Source organism: Loxodonta africana, chromosome 21 (assembly GCF_030014295.1).
Source record: "Loxodonta africana isolate mLoxAfr1 chromosome 21, mLoxAfr1.hap2, whole genome shotgun sequence".
Lineage (NCBI taxonomy): Eukaryota > Metazoa > Chordata > Mammalia > Proboscidea > Elephantidae > Loxodonta > Loxodonta africana.
Genome location: NC_087362.1, coordinates 69,919,754 through 69,935,274, shown reverse-complemented (window position 1 = coordinate 69,935,274; position 15,521 = coordinate 69,919,754).

Genomic DNA, 15,521 nt, shown 5'->3' with positions numbered 1-15,521 from the left:
GGGGGCAGCTCAGACCCAGATGATCAGGACGGACCAGTGAGAAGGGTCCCAAGGAGTCCTTCCATAGAGAAGCTGACAATGGCGCCAGGGACAGACCCTTAGCCACAGCCAGGCTCATGGGCACCATGATACAACAGAAATAAAACTAAATCACATCACTTGTCATCATTAAGGAAAATTTTCATCTCAGTCCTTCATGTGAAAAGCACTATATTTAATGAATGACTACTGAGTCATGACACGAAAATGAGTGAAATATAGGAATTAGACTGAGGTCAACTAACCCATTTTTAAAGCATGGAATTAAGGGACCTAGTCATGCCTGGCGGCGATGCCACTCCCAGACTTTAGGAGCCTCTGAAAGGCTGGCCGTGAGCACTGGAGGTGGGGACAGTCCTGCAGGAGGTGGATCATGTTCCACACAAGCTTGCACATGACCAGGGTGAAGAAATCTACCGGACCTGCTTGCCCATATTCAGGGAGTCCACAAGCTCTTTGTGTGTATCTGATGAGGGCATTGCTGGCCTCATGCAAGGTCAGCCCCACTCCGAAGGAGCATCTTGTGGATTTAGCGCTAATGGAGGGTAGGCCTTTAGCTCCTCCTGTACTTCCAGTTGGTGCCTCACAGAATGCACGCCTCGGCAGAGGAGCTCTTTGTCAAATGCCTTCATCCCCTTTAATGTCCTCCAGAAAATTAAGATCCTTCAGGCCTTAATTCTGGAAAAGTTTAGAAGATGGTGGAGAAAAAATAAAAGATGCCTAGATCCCAGTTCCTCAACACGTTAAGCACAGCACCGTCATACGATCCAGCAATTCCACCCTTAGGCATATACTCAAAATAATTAAAAGTAGAAACACAGATACTTGCACACCAGTGTTCACGGCAGCACTATTCTTAACAGTCAAAAGGTGGAAACAACCTACATGTCCATCCACAGATGAAAAGATAAACAAAATGTGGTTTATCCATAAGATGGAATATTGTTGTTAAAAAAAATTTTTTTTGTTGTTTTTTTTAAGCTGCCATCGAATTGGCCCCTGACTCATGGCATTCCATGAACAAGAAGGTTCTATCACTGTGTTCCATCGGGTTTTCACTGGCTGGTTTTCTAAAGTAGATTGCCAGATCTTTTGTCGTAGTCTGTCTTGGTCTGAAAGCTTTGTTGAAACCTGTTCAGCATCATAGCAACAAGCAAGCCTTCACTGACAGATGGGTGATGGCTGGGCAGGGGTTCATTGGCCTGAAATCAAACCTGGGTCTCCCACACAGAAAGCAAGAGTTCTATTACCGAACCTTTCTCTTCAATGAAATATTATTCGGCCATAAAGAGAAATGAAGTCCTGATACATGCTACAACATGGATGAATCTTGAAAACATTTTGCTGAGAGAAATAAGTCAGACTCAAAAGGATTAATATTGTATGATCCCTCTTATATGAAATACATAGCATAGGCAAACATACAAGGACCAAAGTTTCTTAGTGGCTACCAGGGGCACAAGAAGCCCTTGGTGGCACAGCTGTTAAGTGTTCAGCTGCTTACCAAAAGGTCAGCAGTTTGAACTCACCAGCCACTCCATGCGAGAAAGATGTGGCAATCTGCTCCCTATGGGGCAGTTCTACTCTGTCCTATAGAGTCACTATGAGTTGAAATTGACTCAAAGGCAAGAGGTTACCAGGGGCGCAGAATTCTGAAAGGAAAGGAACTTAAATGCCATCTGCTCCAATCCATAATTTAATGTTTAATTTCCTCCCCAACCTCCCCTACAAGTGGCCACATAGCCTATGCCGAATACCTCTGGTGATGGGGAACTCACTCCCCATCTCCCTCGGAGGCCATTCCATCTTTGGTCAATGCTGAAAGACTCAGGTTTTCCCTTCGTTCTGGACATGTACTCACATCTCTGAAGCTCCCACTCATTAGGACTGTTCAGAACACACTGACCTCTCTGCCCTTGAATTCTCTTCAAATATGAAAAGTCAGAAAACATAGCTCCCCTGGGGGTTCACTGGTCTGGGTTGAATACTCCCTGTTCATTCTTCACACACCCTTGGTCCAATGTATGTATCTAACCCTATTCCAATCTAGGCTGACCACAGTGTTTTCCAGGATAGAGCTCCTTCCATCACCTCCATTGTTCTTTGCACTATACTGTCATTAATGCAACCACAAATGCACTGTAGTTGGAGACACTTATGGGGGAGGGGGCGTCACACCAATGGAATTTCTCCTCGTTTTTCAACGATGGTAACATATGCCCTGCTTATAAGAAATCTACCTTCAAACTGTCATCAATGATAATAAGACCTTGTTCATTGCTTTATTCTACATTTTTAAATGTCCCAACCCCTAGCATCATGGCTTGGGGAGAGAGCACATTACCTCATAGTAAGTCATGACCATGCCAGGATCCATGTGGTGAGGGGAAAAAAAGTGTTTCTAGGCCTCAGAGACAAATGCGTAAGTAAAAGTGAAGGCATCCGAAGTGAAATGGATCAGTGTAGGCCACCCATTGCTAATTGTCACCCAGCTGTCCTGCTCCCACTAGTCACTTGGTGGGGACAGCCACAGACGTTGATGGATTCTGACCTGGAGTAGAAATCTGGTTTCTAGAGAGAGAGAGGGAAGAAAAAGAGAATGAAGTTAGCGGCCCAGTGTGAGGGGAAGGGAACAAGAAGAAGGGGCCATCTCTGACAGCTCAAGCTGAGGAGGAAAATTAGAAAAGAAAGCCTCTTCCACCACCATATGTGTCCAAGCTGGCTGGGACAGCTGAGAGAAATATGGCCCAGCCCGAATCCCTGGCCAGGATCATGATACATTCCTGCATACGGCTATCAATAACCCCGCATGATTAATGCTAATGATTTATGTTAATTTTGCCATAAGCTTTATTTGTGCCCGGTGTTGAACTTAAGGATGTCAAATCATTCCTTTGGAGGTTGTTAGAGATTTTTAAAAGCAAAGTCTAAAATACAACATCTGACATCCCATATATCATGGCCCCAGCCTCCCCAACATTCTCTGTGAGACCAGGATCACCATCCCCCATGTAATTGCCTTTCATTCGGCAATAAGTCCTGGGAAAGATTCAGCATCCCAAGAAGGATGGCGCCACAGGAGCCTCCAGGTTCCCCTTCTGGGTGGGAAGCAGATTTCAGGGCAGCTAAAGAAGGTAATTCCACCTTCTTGGTGGAATAAGAAGGTAAAGTCTTCCCTGGACACCCCACCTGCCGCCCACAGCCACTGTTCCTCCACAGATAGGGTGGGCAACGGGGAGCTCACCGGGCCTCGTCCTAGGTAGCTCCAAGAGTGAGACAGTTGCTTCCCTTCTGGGGCCTCAATTCCCCTCTGTTAAATGCAGGAATAGTGCTCAGCCCACTTCACAGGAAACACGGTAACACACAGAAGTGCTTTATACTCCCTCGAGCCCCAGGTATGCTACTTTCTCCAAGACTGCTCTGAAGTTTCACCTGCTTCCCCAGGACCAAAGCATAGGGGGAGGGGTGCAGAGAGGATCTGACCCTGCAGGTTTTCACCTGCCCACCTTATTCCTGCCCAGGCATCAGTTGTTGGTACTGTCTTTGGTACCTCATTTACTTATACACCAGAAATTGATTTAACGCCCTCTGGGTGGCTGGCCCTATGCAAGGTGGAGAGGGACAAGGGTGAACAAGAAAGGTGGGCCAGTCAGCAACTTAACCTGCCAGAGAGGCCAAAATTTAAACCCCAGAGATTGACCAAATCTTAGTGTATAATGCACAGTCATATTGACGTGCACACTACCACCGTCTGGCAGTTTAGTGCACGGTGGTGTCCTATGTGTTGCTGGGATGCTGGAAGCTCTGCCACCAGTATTTCAAATACCAGCAGGGTCACCCATGGTGGACAGGTTTTAGGAGAGCTTCCAGACTAAGACAGACTAAGAAGAAAGGCCTGGCAATCTACTCCTGAAAATTAGCCAATAAAAACCGTATGGATTACAACAGACTACAGTCCACTATAGCGCTGGAAGATGAGCCCCTGGGTTGGAAGGCACTCAGAATGCACAGTGGCTGCAACAATGGACTTGAACATACCAACAATCTTGAAGATGGTACAGGACCAGGCAATGATTCATTCTGTTGTACACGGAGTTGCCATGAGTAGGAGCCAACTCCATGGCAGCTAACAATAAAGACATTGAAGCAAAGTGTGAGCTCACTGTGCAGAGGACAAAAGGAAGTCCCAGTCCATCAGAGACAGCAGAAATGGAACCAGGAGGCAAGTGGCTAGCCTGGTGCAGAGCCCCGGGAGGAGCCAGCAACCCACTCCCATGCAGAGGCCCTGGTCCATCAGAGACAGCAGAAATGGAACCAGGAGGTCAATGGCTAGCCTGGTGCAGAGCCCCGGGAGGAGCCAGCAACCCACTCCCATGCAGAGGCCCTGGTCCATCAGAGACAGCAGAAATGGAACCAGGAGGCAAGTGGCTAGCCTGGTGCAGAGCCCCGGGAGGAGCCAGCAACCCACTCCCATGCAGAGGCCCTGGTCCATCAGAGACAGCAGAAATGGAACCAGGAGGTCAATGGCTAGCCTGGTGCAGAGCCCCGGGAGGAGCCAGCAACCCACTCCCATGCAGAGGCCCTGGTCCATCAGAGACAGCAGAAATGGAACCAGGAGGCAAGTGGCTAGCCTGGTGCAGAGCCCCGGGAGGAGCCAGCAACCCACTCCCATGCAGAGGCCCTGGTCCATCAGAGACAGCAGAAATGGAACCAGGAGGTCAATGGCTAGCCTGGTGCAGAGCCCCTGGAGGGGGCAGCCATCCCCATGCAGGAAGCCCTGGGAGCTCCGTCTCACATCCTTGCCCTGTGCGCCTCACTCCTCTCCTGAAATCCCACTGGGATGGTGCCATCTCCTGCCACCCCTGGCTTCCCTGGCCTCCCCATCGCTCCAGCACCCAGGGTTTCTCCAACAGCTGATTGAGGCCACAAAGGACCAGTAGCCTTTGCTACCTATAAACCAGCCACCGCAGCAGCCTCCAAATTAAAAACCATCACACTTTCCCCATCAGAGCCTGGGTCCATACCAGGACCCAGCTAAAACCCCAGACCAGGGGGGAAATAAGGCCAGACCCTTCCCCTCTCTCTTCCTCCTTCACTAGCTAGAAATTTATTATATACAGCTTAAAAGCAACAATTTCTATATAGGTTTGTACCAAAAAGGAAATATTCCCTCTTCTCCCTGGTTTCCTGTGATGGGACTCCAGTAACCCAGCTTGGTCTGGACTGTACAGAGAACACCTGTCAAAACGTATGGACCACACCATTTATCAAATAATCTGCTCCCAGAGCAGATAGGCACTATCAGCAATCTGGTATTGATCTGTACAGGCCCCTGCTATTGTTCATCCCTGCATCCCAAATGGCAGCAGGAATTAATGGAAGAAACAAAACAATGCATACCAATCACTCAGCCACACAACTTTGTTTGCAGCTCTCTTTAAGTTGGGCATAGTTTCCCCAGCTAACCCAAAAGCTTTCTGGTCCACCAGTGGAGACTCCTGCTGCCCTCTTCCACTTCCCTACCTCCATGGGGCCCTCCCTTCTCCATGCTCTTGCACCTTTGAAACCTATGGAAGTAGATACGGGAATGGCATGCAGGAGTGCCCCCTGGGCACAGAAGAGGATCTCCGAGGTTCTGGGGTGGAGATGGCCCCTTTGTGGTTATGCCGAAGCTGCCCTTGAGCAGGGCTTTCTCCCACACAGAGACTGATGACCTTCCACAGCAGCCAACTTTCACTGGGATGTCTGTAGATCACACCTGTGCAGAGCAGTGTGAAGGAAAGTGAGGGGGGTCAAAACCCAGCCCCTGCCCCCAGGGAAGGCCCTGCAGAGAGCACCCTCCAGCCCCCATCTCTGGGCCTCCCACTTAACAGTAAGCCCCCACCCACTTCTGCCTCGTGTCCACCAACATCCTGAGAAGATCTCAAGGCTCAGCTTAAATGGCACCAAGTAAAACAAGCATTTTCTGAAGCCTTCCCCAGTCTCTCCAGCCAGAACTGACCTCTCCCTCCTCAGAGTGTTCACCATGATTTGCCTCAGCTAGAAGAAATAAGAAACAAAACTCAGAAGGAGAAGGGCACCAGGTAAAACAAGCAGATAATTATGAGCTCAGCTCTCTGGGGGAAAGACAGGGTTACAGGCATTTTTGAAGCCCTGAACAATGTCTAGCTCTCTTAACAATGGTTGGATGGATGGATGGATGGATAGATGGACAGGTAGGTGGATGGATGGACGGATGGACAGACAGACAGATGGAAGGACGGACGGACGGACAGATAGATGGATGGATGGTAGATGGGTGGGTAGGTGAGCAGGTGGGTGGATGGGTGGGTGAACAGGTGGTTGAGCAAATGAATGAATCTGAACCAAACGCGATGAGAACCCAGGAGCACACCAGTACCTGGCTGTGAGCCCACAGTGATGACTTCCTGATGATAAGCAGCTCTCAATTTCACTTTCTTTCCCAAGGGGCAAAAGTATCTCCTTACACTCTACCTCGTGTGCCAGGGAGTTTCTAAGGATGAATAACTTGCTTGGATCACACCAAGCTGGCTGCAAACCACAGACCTTCAGGAAGGGAAGAAACTTACTCATTGTCTGGTCTAAACCAGAATCCCAGCCTCCTCCCCGCTAAGACAAACAGCCTAACCCCACTCCCTGGAAGTTTTAAGGCAATGGTAGGACCAAACCATCCTCCCTAGACTGGCTGAGTCAGCAAGCTCATTCTGCACCTGCGTGCATCAAGTCCTGTTCTCCTTGGAAGGGACCTTGTCTATATGTGTTTGGAGGTACGGGGAGGGGGGTGCTCCTGAGAGCCCCTGTTCTGCAGACAATGAGGTCTTTGTTCTTTAGAAGCTCCCTCCTCAGCCTAGAAGAGACCACAGCAGGAACACAGACAGAAACAGAGCTTTCTTCTTGGCTAAAGGCTTTTCAAGAAAGGCAACTTGGCCTGTGCTCCGGCAATGAAGCAGAGACACAAAGTGTGTGCCAACTAAGGCCTCACTCAGCTGAACAGGGCCTCTTAGGGGACAAGTGACAGCTCCAGTCAGTAAAAACATAGGCCACAGGATCAACTGGGCCAGCCAGGCATGCAGCATGCAAATCCCCACCCAGGAACAACCCGTGAAGGCCAGCCCAGGTGCATGGCCTTCTTCCTCCACTGTTGCACCGAGGCTCCCTACAGCACTGTCTGAACATAGGACCCCCTCAAGGCCCACATCACACGTCTGTGTTGCCAGGGAAGGAGGAGCAACCACAGCTTCTGTCTCCAACCAAAGAATACAAGTGTGGATGATGAGGCTGGGGCGTAGTTGGGTGGAGAAGAGACAGGAAGAAGGAAAAAAATCAGAGAGTGACAGGGGTCAGGAGGGTTTCTGGTAGGTGGGGCAGGATTTTGTCCTCTTGATTTCCTGTAGGCAAGTGCTGCAAGGACCAGAAGCAGGGCCCACCCACAGTCCAACCAACCTCAATAAAGGACTGTTTTGTGAAGTCTGGTCCATTCCATCCGCTGTGCCACTGCCATTCCAGCAGAAAGCACAGAATCCCTAAGCCTGCCAGGCTCTGCTTGGACCTGAGGACACAGGAATGGAGAACTGGGCCCTTCCTCACAGATACTTGACCACAGAGGCCACACAGGTCCAAGGAGAGGAGGCGGTCAGAGGCTGGGAGGAGGCCTTGCAAGAGGTGATGCAATCCACAGGGGAAAACAGGGAAAGGTGTGTAGGGAGGAAGACGATGACCATTTCCAGGAATTCCGCCCCATCCCAAGGCAGCATGACTGGAAATCCTGTTTGTAGCACCAGGCCTCACAGCAATATCGTCCAGTGTCCTAGTTAGTGCTCAGAGAACCAGGCTTTCAGAATGAAGACCCACCGTGCGGACCAGGAGAGGCGAAGCCACCTCTGATTGCACTGGGACCAGGTAATGGAAAGCCAGCCCACAGCAATGCTGGCTTGTGTTCCAGAGAAAGACATTAGGCCAGCTCCCCATGCTGTCGTCAGCCACTGAGAGTTGACACCGCGCAGAGCCCGAAGAGCCAATCGGCACCCTGGGGCCGCGCATTGCCTTGCATCACCTTTGGAAGCAAAGGCGTGGAAGTGGGACAGGAAGCCACATTCTGGGTCCACTAGGACTTTGCTAGCACACGAGCAGCTTCGGACACAGCATACCATGAACTCAGCAATAAGTCGCTCTCTCTTACCCAGGTGGTGACTTGCCCCACAACCGCCACTGACCACACAGGCCCTGCCTTAGGCCTGGTCCCTCCGCCTCCAAGGACAGCAGCCATTGCCCCTCAGAGGCCTGACACACTCAGCCTCGATTCCAGTGCTCTAGGTCAACCCCAAGAAAGCTGACACAGCAGCAGAGCCAGCCCAGCAGCACCACCAGCTCTGATGACCCAGCCACCCTGGTGCCGGCAGGCTGCAGTCACCCCTCTGTAGAGCAGATTTCTTTTCAAGGAGGTTATGTTTGCTGCCTGCTGCCCTGTGAATCAAATGGCACGGTTACTTGATTGGTATTTCCCAGGATCTTGAATGCCAAGGTCTCCACCCTGCCCTCTTTCCCTGGGCAGATGTCACCGTTCACCTTGGGTGATGAGCTGCCAGCTTGCTGGGCAAGTTTGCTTGGGAAGAGCTGACCTCTTTCCCTGTCTTTCTTTCTCTCAAAGGCCGGCAGCTCGTCAGCGAGCACCTCCCTAGGACCGTAGCAGTTTGAATCAAGTATCTGCTGGTGCAGAGCCTAGGGCAAGAAACTGAGCAAGGGGAAAAAATGAAGGAAGTGCCAGTCCCTGTCCTTAAGGATCTCAGGTTATAGCTGAGAAGGAAGGCACAGCTGAAACGGGCCATAAGATCATAGAGTCAAACAAGGAAAAAACCAAACCAAAGGCCCCGGGCCTAGAAGCATCTCCTCGCCAGGAACTCCTGGGGTGCACACAATGTTGGTGACATTTCCCAAAACCCTCCTCTCTTCACTGCACTTCCAAGTCTCCTGCTCAGCGCTGACCGAGGGCCTGATGGCCCCCTGAGGCCCTTAGCAAAGCTTCTAGGAAGCCACCATTTAGTAGAATGTTTGGACACAGCTGGATTCTGCAGGTGAAGGTGAAAGAAGGTGTGTCCAGGTGGGACCTGCCAGTTCTTCCATGTGGTACCCCTGTCATGGGACAGGGGCCACACCTTGGCAGCTGGGAGATTTCACGCTGCTCAACCGCAGACTGCTCTCAGGCCCGTGAGGACCCATGCAAGGAAGTCCAGAGAAGATGGCCCCCAAACAATGTCACCCCCCACTCCCTTCTCTGCAGCCATGCAGAGACCACACAGCAAGTCCAGGACATGGGGTAGACCAGAGAATAAGAAGTGGCAGCCTGTCTGTGACCCAGCTTGCTTGGACATGCAAAAACTATTTTTCAATTTAACTACCCAACATTTAAAAATCAGAAGATTTTACATTTTTCTTGAAGTCTGTATTACCACTTCCCACCACCCGTCTGTCAGTTTGTCGTCCTGTTGGTGATTGCGCATTGCTGTGATGCTGGAAGTCACGCCACCTGTCATTCAACAGGGTCACCCATGGCGGACAGGTTTCAGGGAAGCTTCCGGACTAAGACAAACTGGGAAGAAAGGCCTGCAACCTAGTCCCAAAAATTAGCCAATGAAATCCTATGGATCATTACAGAATACTTTTCAACTCGCTTGTTTTGGACACGTCAACAGGCAGGATCAGTAGCTGGAGGATACCATGTTTGAGGAAGTAGAGGGCTAGCAAGGAAGGAGACCCTTGGTGAGATGAATTGGCACAACGTGCTGGTGATCATGAGGGTGATGTAAGGTCCCATGAGTCAGAGTCAATTCTCCAGCAGCCATCTAGCTCTATAACTGCTTCTATTTAGGTAATGGGGGAGCCGACAAGTTAGGGTCATATGCCCACATGGCCACAGTTGGTTGGGGCTGGGCAGCAGAAGGCTCCAGCTGGCCCATTTCACCGATTAAACTGCCTGCCTGGACCATACAGGTGTCTACTTTGTGAGCTTGGGGTAGATCTTGGTTGCAGATCTCAGCACCCTAAGGAGGATGGAGGACCACTGGTATAACCTTGGTCTTAGTATTTCTGTAGCCCCATGGACCTAAGAGAGTGTGTCCTCAAAGAGCCAATTCTTCTTCAGACGAGCTTCCCCAGGCCACACCGTGTCACCTTGGAGCCAGTAAAATTTTTCTGGCTAGGGGTATAAAATTCCAGAGGCCAGGCTGGGTCTTTATGAGTGCGTCCTCAGCTGGTGGCCCTTTGGGGGAGGCATACAGGCTTGCTTGAAATGCAAGGACGGCTTGTGATTGACGGAGATCCAGTAAACAAAGAGGGTTAAAAAAATAAAGCCAGGCTTCCTGCCTGCCCTTTGCACACTAACAGCCGCTGTTGGCTTGGGCTTCCGCTAGAGTAACACGGCGCTCTGATTGCTACTGCACACAGCATTAATAAAAGGAAGCAGTGACCCTGGAATGCAGAGAACCAGGTAAATGACGGGGAGGGGAAGGGGCCGAGAAACGGTAGGCATTTTACACAGCACGACCTGAAGGGGAATGCGTTGACTATAAAGATGACGGGTGTTGTAGCACTGAGGAAAAAAACATAATTTTTCATTGATGTACGGCGGCAGGGCTGGAAGGAACACAAATACTACAGTAGATCCATTAACTGGATGACAAGTACAGTGTTCACATCCACTGACTAAACTGTTTTTGATTCTTTAGTACCAACATGCAGAATGATCCTTCCATTATGTTGCCAGGGAAAAACCTTAAAATGCATTTATTTCATAATGCAACTTTCTTGTATTATCATAATAGAGCCATAACGCTTGTTGCAAACACTATGGGGTCTACAAAACACCTAAGTAGAGTTATTAAATTGGAAATTTTTTGAAAGGGGGGAAATTTGGAGCGTCTGCAAGATTATGGCGGCCTGCAGGGATGGGGGAAGTAGCCGGCAATGTCTCACCCTGGGCCTTTTGGCCACCTGGGTTCCAGATCCTAACCACTGCCTGTCATTGCCAAACAGGACTGGGAAGTACCTGGGAGAGGCAGCGAGGGGCACAGGATCATGCCTGTCTAATTCCTCTGCTAACAATGGGATTTGCAGGCATGTGTGACAGTCACTTCTCCCATATTTGTTTTGGTTCCTTCATTCCACTCTTCACTGTTCCTTTCTCTTCTTCCCCTATTCCTTGTTCCATGGTCAATATGCCCCATCTGTAGAGTGGGCACAAAAACTGCTATTTCGTGTAATGTGCCTAGTGCAGTGGCTGGATGTGCTGATGTTCTGTGGATGCTTATCAGCCACGTGGTTGTTATCCCTACGCCGTTATGGCCACCATGTTCACAGCCCAGGTGAGCCATGCCCAGGGGAGTCTGCGGTAGTCAAGAACAGAGAGCTCCGAATGAACCAGTCCTAGGTTGAAATCTTGACTCTGCTATGTGCTCGGGCCCTCAAAAATATTAGTTATTGTTGTTAACCTGCTAACCTGTTGCCATCAAGTCATTTCCGACTCATGGCGACCCCACGTGTTACAGAGTAGAACTGAGTTCCTTAAGGTTTTCTTGGCTATAATCTTTATGGAAGCAGATCGCCAGACCTTTCTTCTCTGGTGCTGCTGCATGGGTTCGAACCACCAACTTTTCCGTTGGTTAACAAGTACAAACCATTTACACCACCCGGAGACCTCAAAATAAAATGCAAATCCATTGCCATCGAGTCGATTCTGACTCATAGCAACCCTATAGGACAGAGTAGAACAACCCCATAGAGTTTCCAAGGAGCACCCGGTGGATTTGAACTGTACCCTTTGGGTTAGCAGCCGTAGCACTTAACCACTACACCACCAGGGTGTCCCCTGAGGACCTTTATCATTATTACCATTTTCATAGTAAGCCCTATTCCAGGTACCGAGCCCAGGTCTCAGGACTGCTCGGCCCCACCTTGCATGTAGCCAGTGAAGGCAATCAGGAGAAGCTGAAGCGAAGTGTTGGAAAATAGAGGAGGTAAACAAGGGGTCCTATCAGGGAGGCTTCTAGGAGGAAGCACTGTTACAACTAGACCTGGGATTTAACAAGGAAGGTGAAAGCACAGGCTTGGCTCATAACTGTATGTGGCATGCAGAGCCATCTGGGCAGCAGGAACCCGACAAGCACGTAAAAGCTGCAGGTCTGGAAGGCGGAGGGAGAGTGGCTGGGGCCGCAGATGGGGACAGCCTGGTCCTAAAGCCACATTCTAATCACTCCCCTACTGCCTTCCTGGTGATGGGAAACGGTGGGTGGGGCAGAAGAGACAGAAGGATGAGCCCCCAATTTATTTTCTTCCTTGAATGCCTGGGTGACTGGCGTCAGCATGGGGAAAGGGAGCCAACTGGGAGGAAGTATTGAGATAATGGGAGCCCCTGATTGGTGCAAATGGTTGATGTGCTCGGCTGCCAACCAAAAGGCTGCAGTTCGAGTCCACTCAGAGGTACCTCGGCAGAAAGCCCTGGCAACCAAGGCCACAGCCCGGCCTCATCCTGGCTGCAGAGCTGGTGAGTCGTGGAGCTTGTGTTCAGACCACCGGCTCCAGAGCCCATTCTCTTGACTGTGATTGTTTCTCCAAATCTCAGCTTCTTTGTCAGAAACGTGGAAAGAGGTGTTAACCAGGGTGGGAGCTGGGACTGGCACAGCCCAGCAGGGCCTCCAATGTCATCACCAGGGACTGGCCACCTGGAAAAAATAAAACGCAAGTCTGACTCATTCTTTACACCAACATTTAAAAAAAACAAAAAAAATCCAGACAGAGTTAAGATTTGAATGAGGCAAAAATAAAATCATAAAGCCCCCAGTGAAAATTAGATGGACCTTTTGACAATCTTGGGTTGGGGGTGGACTTACGAAATATCCCTCCAAAGCCAGACTTGCAGGTGAACTGTCATCATCACTTGCCCCTCCTCTGGCTAAAAACAGCTTGGTCCTGTTTTTGTTCGATGCCCTCAAGACAGTTCCGACTCATAGTGACCCTGTGTACAACAGAACGAAACTCTGCCTGGTCCCGTGCCATCCTCATAGTTGTTGTTATGTTTGAGCCCGTTGTTTCAGCCACTATGTCAATCCATCTAACTGAGAGTCTTCCTCTTTTTTGCTGACCCTCTGCTTTACCAAGCATGATGTCCTTCTCCAGGAACTCGTCCCTCCTGATAACATGTCCAAAGTATGTGAGACAAAGTCTTACCATCCTCGATTCTAAGGAGCATTCTTGCTGTACCTCTTCCAAGACAGATTTGTTTGTTCTTCTGGCAGTCCAAGGTATATTTAATATTCTTTGCCAAAACCATAATTCAAAGGCATCAATTCTTCTTCAGTCTTCCTTACTCATTGTCTTGCTTTTGCATGCATATATATGAAGCGATTGAAAATACCATGGCTTGAGTCAAGAGCACATTAGTCCTCAAAGTGACATCTTTGGTTTTTAACACTTCAAAGAGGCCTTTTGCAACAGATTTGCCCAATACAATACATTGTTTGAATTCTTGACTAATGCTTCCATGGGCATTGATTGTGGATCCAAGTAAAATGAAATGTTCGACAATTTCAATCTTTTCTCGGTTTATCATGATGTTGCTTACTGGTCTAGTTGTGGGAACTTTTGTTTTCTTTATGACGAGGTGCGACCCACACTGAAGGCTGTAGTCTTTGATCTTCATCAGTAAGTACTTCAAGTCCTCTTCGCTTTCAGCAAACAAGGTTGTGTTACCTGCTGATCAGTCGCAGGTTGTTAATACGCCTTCCTCCAATCTTGATGCTCTGTTCTTCTTCATATAGTCCATATAGTCCAGCTGCTCAGATTATTATTTGCATACAGATTGAATAAGTCTGGTGAAAGGATACAACCCTGACTCACACCTTTCCTGACTTTAAGCCGCTTAGTATCTCCTTGTTCTGTTTGAACAACTGCCTCTTATTCTATGTACAGGTTCCTCATGAGCACATTAAGTGTTCTGGAATTGCCATTCTTTTCAGTGTTATCCATAATTTGTTATGATCCACACAGCCAAATGACTTTGCATAGCCAGTAAAACACAGGCAAACATCTTTCCGGTATTTCCTGCTTTCAGCCAAGATCCAGCTGTCAGGAGCAATGATGTCCCTCATTCCCCATCCTCTTCTGAATCCAGGTTGAATTTCTGGCAGTTCCCTGTCGATTTACTGCTGCAGCCACTTTTGAATGATCTTCAGCAAAAGAAGTACCAGGGCCATAGATTCCAGCATCACAGCAACATGCAAGCCACCACAGTACCACGAACTGACAGAGGGGTGGATCTGGTCACAAGCAACCTTGAGTTCACCACAAAAAGCAAGCTCCCCAGTTCCTGGGAGCAAAGGGGCCGCTGGAAGCAAGTCAGAAGGGTATGGCTTTACTTAATTGAGATTTAAATATCCTTTGGGATTGTTTTCTCTTTCCAAAGGAGTGACTACGTATAGGCAAATTAAGTCCCCCTCAATGGTTCTGTCCTCTGATTAAACCCAGATGCCCTCCCCGAGTTTCAGGTTCCCTCTTCTGCATCACAGACACAACCCACCAAGCCAACTTCTGGATTTCAACATCTCTCCCCAGGCCCTCTAGCCCATCGCGCCTCCTTCTCCCCCTCAGTCACGTTCTCAGAGGAGCCAAGGCCCCCACTCATTAGACACGGAATCGTAGAGACTTGCACAGTGTTAAGATGGCAATATCATCTTATTGGCTATTAACACAAATGTGCCAATAAACACAGTGCATAAAAATTATACATATTCCCTTGGAGTCCATAATCCCGAACTGATATGGCATAATGCAAAACACACTTCCCCAAAAGTAGTGCTTAAAGTCACAATGTACAAATTGAATTTTAAATAAATTTCCTGAAACATCACCAGTGGTTCTAGCCACATTAGCTGTACAACATTTGCTAAAAATAAAGAGCAGAATGATTGTGCCCATCCCAACCCCAAAGGGATGGGGCTGGAAGATGTTTGGCTGCCTTGCCCTCACGTTGTTTCAGAGGTGAATTCAACTACACATGCGTTCCGGTGTGATTGTCCAAACAATCCTCTGTATTCCCCTCAAGTGTTTCTCCTAATTATCAGTGATCACCAGGTTCCAGAAAGTCGGCTCATCTTCATCTCATTCTCTATCAAAAAGGGAGATGTTAATTGCATTATCGCCTTGCCAACATCCTCTGGATGATGGTAATCATCGCTAGCATCTTACCACAGAGCCAATCAAAGTCTGCCCAAACTCAGAACCAGCCAATAAAATGCAGGGAGTCTCTGGATTACAAACGAGTTCCACTCTTAAATCTTTAAGTCGAATGTGTACATAAGTCAGAACACTTAGGTATGGTTCATATTTAACGTGAGTTAGTCAAACGTTTGTCAGTATATAGTATGTAGTATACCTTTCTATGCATAGAAAACATTAAACACTCCCAGATACAC